This window comes from Oratosquilla oratoria, chromosome 40 (assembly GCF_046742065.1).
Source record: "Oratosquilla oratoria isolate Oo_2021 chromosome 40, ASM4674206v1, whole genome shotgun sequence".
Lineage (NCBI taxonomy): Eukaryota > Metazoa > Arthropoda > Malacostraca > Stomatopoda > Squillidae > Oratosquilla > Oratosquilla oratoria.
The window spans coordinates 37,459,240-37,466,938 of NC_134816.1; positions in this window are offsets into that span (position 1 = coordinate 37,459,240).

Consider the following 7,699-nt stretch of genomic DNA (forward strand, 5'->3'; position numbering starts at 1 on the left):
AGAGAGAGAGAGAGAGAGAGGGGGAGGGAGAGAGTGAAGGGGAAGGGGGTAGGGAGAGGGGGAGAGACAGAATGAGAGAAAAAGAGCGAGAGAAAGAGAGAGAGAGAGAGAGAGTATAAGGAGTATGAGAATGACATATAAAGTTAGCCATTCACTAGTAAAGCGTTGACGAGATGAACGCCAATCTCCTAAACGTTGGACTCTGACCAAAAAATAAATAAATAAATAAATAAATATATAAAGAGGTTGTTTTCAAATGATCCCCATCAGCAACAATACTTGTTTCAGTCTCCGTCGGGAACAGCAGAAAGACATGGAGGAACTAGACAACCCCATGAATCACATGTCACCATGAGTGCACTTCCTCTCAGTCAGCGTTTCTCAAACTTTTCCAGCAAGTAAACTCTATCTTTATAAAGTTTTCTGAAAATATGCTATTTTTTTTATATCGCTGATACATTGTCTTAAATTTTGAAAAATAAATCACAGCCGAGAAATGAATTTTTTTCTATTATTGTATATTAATGTTTATTTACAAAGATTAATTTAATTATACATTTTAATTAGAAGGATGTGTTTATTTTTCTATACAAGGAAATCAATACGCGAGGGAGGTCATGACCTTTTTAGGGGGTCATGACCTTTTGGGGTTATGACCTTTTTGGGGTCATGATCTTTTTGGGGGTCATGACATTTTAGGGGTAATGACCTTTTGGGGGGTAATGACCTTTTAGGGAGTCCTGAATTTTTGGGATTATGACCTTTTGGGGGGTCATGACCTTTTAGGGGGTCATTACCCTTTTGGGGGTCATGACTTTTTTGGGAGATAATGGCCTTTTAGAGGGTTCATGACCTTTTTGGGGGGGTCATGACCCATTGGGGGATCATGATCCTTTTGGGGGGTCATGACCTTTTAGGAGGTCATGACCTCGTGAAAGACAACACGGGTCAAAACGTTGGAATGATGAAATTTCTCCTTAACTCTCTTCGTCACTTTTTTATTTTGTTCTTCATTGTTATTCACACTGTTCTTAATATTATTTTTCACTTTGGTTTTCACTGTTCTTCGCTCTGTTTTTCACTTTGTTCCCCAATCTGTTCTTCACCCTGTTCTTCATTATGTTCTTCACCCTGTTATAGATTCTGATTTTTACTGTTCTTTACTTTGTTCTTTGTTCTTTACTATATTCACCCTGTTCTTAACTCCGTTTTCACCCTGTTCTTCATTGTTTTTAGTTGTTCTTCTCTGTTATTTACCCTGTTCTTCACTGTTTTTAATCTGTTCTTCACCGTTCTTCAGCCATGTTTATACATCTGGGATCTCTGAGATAATATTGATTACATTTCTTATCAACTTCTCTTTCATCAACTCAAAATCTCACAAGACGGAAAGAAAATGAATTTATGTCACAACAAAGTAATGTCGTAGCACATTGGTAAAATTATTCGGAGAAAAATAGGCGAAAGTAAAAAGATCCGTATATTTCGATCACTATCTGTGATCCTCTTCAGCAGATGCGATTACAGAGTGGATAAAAACATGTATATATACAAAAGTAGTCAGATGAGCAGGTGGGGACGGGAACTCAGGTCACGTGTCCGGCGCTACGTGGACATTGGTGGATTTTGTCCACTGTTACTGTAAATAGACTGCTACCCTCTACCCTCCCCGTGGACAAAATCCACCAATGTTCACGTAGCGCCGGACATGTGACCTGAGTCCCCGTCCCTACCTGTTCACCTCACTACTTTTGTGTGTGTATATATATATATATGTATATATATATATATATATATATATATATATATACATGTTTTTCTCCACTCTGTAATCACATCTGCTGAAGAGGATCACAGATAGTGTACGAAATATACGGATCCTTTTACTTTCGCCTATTCTTCTCCGAAAGTGGGTCATTAGGATAATGGATTTATCTGATACAAATAATGAGTTACGTTTTGTTTAGTAAGAAAGCAATGAAGAAAATCTTATAACAATAAGAAAGAGATGTAATCAAATATAAGAATGACGGACTTCTGTTTGTTTATAATAAATTATTATACTTATCAATGTCCCTCACGGAATATCAAAGACCTCACTCACGGTACATCAAAACCTCTCTCCCCCTCTCACGAAACACCAAGGCCTCTCTCTCTCTCTCTCTCTTTCTCTCTCTCTCTCATGGAGGATCAAGACCTTTCTCTCTCTCACATTGCATCAAGACTCTCTCTCTCTCTCACGGTACATCAAGACCTCTCTCTCTCACGGTGCATCAAGACCTCTCTCTTTCATGGTACATCAAGACCTCTCTCACGGTACATCAAGAACTGTCTCTCTCACGGTACATCAAGACCTGTCTCTCTCACGGTACATCAAGATCTGTCTCACGAGACACCAAGACCTCTCTCTCTCTCGAGTAACATGAAGACCTCTTTCTCTCACGGAGTATCAAGACCTTTCTCTCTCACGGAACATGAAAACCTCTTTCTCTCACGGAGCATCAAAACCTCTCTCTCACGGAGCATCAAGACCTGTCTCAAGAAACACCAAGCCCTCTCTCTCTCTCACGATATAAGAAAACCTGTCTCCCTCACGGTACATCAAGACCTCTCTCTCTCTCTCACGGAACATGAAAACCTCTGTCTCTTACGTAATATCAAGACCTCTCTCTCTCTCTCACGGAACATGAAAACCTCTGTCTCTTACGTAATATCAAGACCTTTCTCTCTCACACGGAACATGAAGACTTCTGTCTCACGGAGCATCAAGACCTCTCTCTCACGGTAAATGAAGACCTCTCACTTTTCTTTCCTTCACCCTCCAGATTCGTTCCCTTCCCTTCCCTTCCCTTCCCTTCCCAGATTCCCTACCCTTCCCCATCCTCCACACACTCCCTTCCCACTCCCAGAACCTTTAGCAGCTCGGTCGACGGGACTCCCACATCTCACATCCCAGATTCCCTACCCTCCCCACACTCCCTTCCATCTCCCAGAACATGTAGCAGCTCGGTCGACGAGACTCCCACATCTCACATCCCAGATTCCCTACCCTCCCCACACTCCCTTCCCACTCCCAGAACATGTAGCAGCCCGGTCGACGAGACTCCCACATCTCACATCCCAGATTCCCTACCCTCCCCACACTCCCTTCCCACTCCCAGAACATGTAGCAGCTCGGTCGACGAGACTCCCACATCTCACATCCCAGATTCCCTACCCTCCCCACACTCCCTTCCCACTCCCTGAACCTGTAGCAACTCGGTCGACGAGACTCCCACATCTCACATCCCAGATTCCCTACCCTCCCCACACTCCCTTCCCACTCCCAGAACCTGTAGCAGCTCGGTCGACGGGACTCCCACATCCCACATCCCAGATTCCCTACCCTCCCCACACTCCCTTCCCACTCCCAGAACCTGTAGCAGCTCGGTCGACGGGACTCCCACATCCCAGAATCCCACATTCCCATACGGTCGCTCCGACCCGGAGACTTTTCCGTCGGCGCCAGGCGCCAGCCGCTGATTAGGCCTCCGGTGAAAGGGCGGCATTCAGTCCAGCACTAATGAAATATCAAGCGCCTAGCCGCGCCTCAGCCGGCCGCCTTTGTTCCCGGAGCCGGCCAGACGCCCCCCCCCCCTTCCCCAGGCCCCCGCCACTCCCACCATCCCTCCCACCCACCTTCCTCCTCCTACATCCAGCTGTTCAGTATATCAATGTATCTGGTGTCAGTTTGCATGTTGCTCGTGTGTTGAGATTTTTCGGTGTATTTGGTTCGCCCAAGTATATGAAAGACTCGTTTACACGGGGCAAGTCAAGTGTGCAAGTTACTTGCTACAAGTTACTTGCTACATGTTATTTGCTGTGTGTTACTTGCCGTGTTTCAACATCAATTCTCTTTCTTAGGCAGGTGTTTACACATGGCAAGAAACGTGTAGCAAGTCACTTGCACACTTGACTTGCTTCTCAACTTGCCCCGTGTAAACGAGGCTTAAGCCTCTTCGCTATCCAAGAAGTGATACATGACTAATCAAAATCATATTGCGGGTCTCATGATAAAAGGATAAATGGCAACTGATTCGTAAGGAGTTAGTGAAAATAATGGCTCTATGTGTTAAAAAAATATATAGAAAAAAAAAAGAAATAAAATAATAAAAAGTTCACAGAGTACGTTCCGGACCAATGGTGACCATCTGGGGGATCGGAGAAAAATTATATTATACGAAAATATACAGTGTGTGTGTGTGTGCGCGCACGCATGTGTCATATGCATGTGTGTATATGTTGTATGCCGGTGTGCATATGTGTGTGCATGTATTACACAAGCATATACAGTTAATATATACATACATAAGTGCATACATACATCCAAAGAATACAGTTATAGATACCAACATAAATGCATACATATATAAATGGAAGCATACATACATACATACGTATATATATATACATCCAAACATACATATATACATTCCTGTGGATTGAAGTACGTACATATGTACATCCAAGCATACATACATACATACATACATACATATATACATACATGCATGCATAAAAAATTATATACATGTACGCAGGCAGACATCCAAAAATACATACATACACAAAAACATATACATAGATACTTACATATACATACAAAATTATATACATCCAGGCAGACATCCAAACATACATACATAAACACAAATACATACATACAGGCAGACATCCAAACATGCATACATACATACATCCAAACATACATACATCCAAACATACATACATACACACACACACACACGCACACACACACACACACACACACACACACACACACACACACACACACACACACACACACACACACACACACCACCGCATGTAACACAATGAGAGTCAAGGCTGCGCTGGAAACACTGAGAAGAATGCAAAGTCAAGAAGAGTCTCCTGGTGTGACCACAGACGTGGTCGAGGGCGTACCATCAACACGCGAGAGAGAAGAGGACGGAACAGTCCTGTGTTTCTTTTTCTACCATTTATTACATTATTTAATTACATATATAAGATAGATAAATCGAAGAGAGAGAAAGGAGAGAGAGAGAGAGAGAGAGAGAGAGAGAGAGACCAAGGAGATGCAAAGAAAGTGAGAGACAGATAGAGAGCGAGAGACATATATATATATATATAGAGAGAGAGAGATAGAGAGAGAGCAAGGAGAGGCACAGAAAGTGAGACAGAGAGAGCAAGGAGAGGCACAGAAAGTGAGACAGAGAGAGGGAGACAGATAGAGAGCAAGAGAAAGACAGAGATAGATAGATAGAGAGAGAGACGTATGGCCATCACTCTAATCTCTTGCGACACAACACAAGACAAAAACACTAAATTCAACGAAGCACATCTAGCACACCAAAACAGAGCTTAAGACAAGGCATGGGGAGGCAAAGACTAAAGCCAAATCTCGACAAAACAAAACAACTACAAGACAACCCCAAGAATAACAAAGCCAACAACAACAACAATACAAAGACTACCCACCGTTCTTCCAATGATCTTCCCCACCCCCACCCCTTCCCCTGATCCTCCGTCTCAGCGAGGTCCTGACCTCCGCTCCCCGTTTTCTTTGTCGCGTCCTTGGTTATTATCTCTCGTTCATTATCATCACAATCAGCGGCGCCTTCTAGGATGGCTGGAAGGGAATCTGGGGTGTCACCGTTTTCATTAAACTTCGCCATTTTTCCTGTTGACGCCAGTGGGTGGGTGGGAGGGAGGGAGAGTGAGTAGAGAGAGAGGGAGAGTAGAGAGAGGGGAGAGGAGAGGAGAGGAGAGAGAGAGAGAGAAAGAGGGACAGAGAGAGAGGATAAAGAGAGGATAGAGAGGGGTTGGAGAGAGGAGATAGAGATAGGGGATAGGAGATAAGAGAGAGGGAAGAGGGGAGAGAGAGGGGATAGAGAGAGAGAGTGTGAATGAGAGAGAGGAGAGAGGGGATAGAGAGGAAATAGAGAGGGGAGAGAAATAGTGGAGAGAAAGAAGGAGAGAGGGGAATACAAGATAGACATTGATTGGACGACCCTCGAACATGGCAATATAGGTAGTCGCCTGAAAGATTTTCTCGGTGACAATTACTTAGTTCAGCATTGTTAAAGGGCCCTCAAGACATGAAAACTTACTCGATCTATTGATCACTAGCGGTGAAAGCATGATAACCGATGTAGAAGTTGGTGAAATTATTGCAAGTTTGTGATCACAACTTAGTTAAAGCTAAAAAAAAAAAAAAAAAAAAAAAAAAAATTGTGTGTCTAAAATACCTGATTTCAGTAAAGCTCAGTTTATAGGACTACGTCAGGAGCTTCAGTTTACAGACTGGGAGACAAAATTAATCGAAAGACCTGTAGACCATCCCGTTTAAGGACAGACTTCCCCTAAATCAGGCTAGCCTGAGATGGCTTTAGAAGGAAACTGAAAAAATATTACTAAAAAGAGACAAGCTCATAAGAAATACAAGTGTTCTGGTGTACCTAACAACTATCAAAGCTATATAATAACAAGGACGATAAAAAAATTAAAGCGACAATACGAAATGAATATCGCTGATAAATCCAAAGAATTCTATAGTTACATTAGAGATAAAAAAAGATAATTGGGAATCATATTGGCCCACTATCATCTGCCGACGGTCAACTTGATTATTCGAATGAAGGAATGTGTGATATTTTAACAATTTTAGCTCAGTATTCGTAAACGAAACACCTCACAGTGAAGGCCTAACTGACGCATGTGATAAGTCTTGGGTAAATTTACTACTGTAAATATAAAAAAAAAAAATAATAATAAAAAAAAATAAAAGATGTGTAGAAAAACTCAAAAGTTAATAAAACACCAGGGCCTGACGGTTGGCATCAAAGATCCTTAAAGGAAATGAAAAACGAGGTTGTTGTTCCGTTAGAAATTATTGTCAAAAAACCAATCATATCCGGAGACGTCCCAAGAGAATGGAAGTTAGCTAACGTTACACCCATATTCAAAAAGGATGACAAAAAGAAGCCAATGAAATAGAGGCCTATAAGCTTAACTTCAATCGTAGGAAAAATTATGGAAACTATCATCAGAGATACTATCGAACACAATTTAGAAAGTAACTATTTAATAAATGATTGCCAGCATGGATTCAGACGGAAACGTTCATGCGTGACTAACCTACTCGAATTTTACAACACAGTCATCTCAAATTATGACAATAGAAACAATATAGAATTAATATATCTGGAATTTGCCAAGGCGTTTGATATTGTCCCGCACGAAATATTACTTGTTAAAATAGCTTCACACTGAATTATTGGTATCCTATCAAGCAGGACTAGTAATATAATTTGAAAGTGGGTAGAAACAACTTCGCCAACCGTGTAGTAAATATATGGAATAAAGTTCCTGCTGCAGAGGCAGTGCAATGTGGTACAGTTCGAAGTTTTAAGATTCATTTAGATAAGCACCTAAGCAATATGATGTAATGCCTGCCATTTACTTAATTTCATCTACTGTTATCTGTTTATTTTATTATTTATTCATTCATCATTCATCATAAATTAGTTATTTATCTGTTTGTTTATTGTCATTATTTATTTTATTTAACCACTTTTTTCCGGTATCCGACCTAGTTATGGACCAAAAGGTCTCCTGTCGGCATGCTCAGCCTTTGTAGCCCTTTGTAAAAGACAGG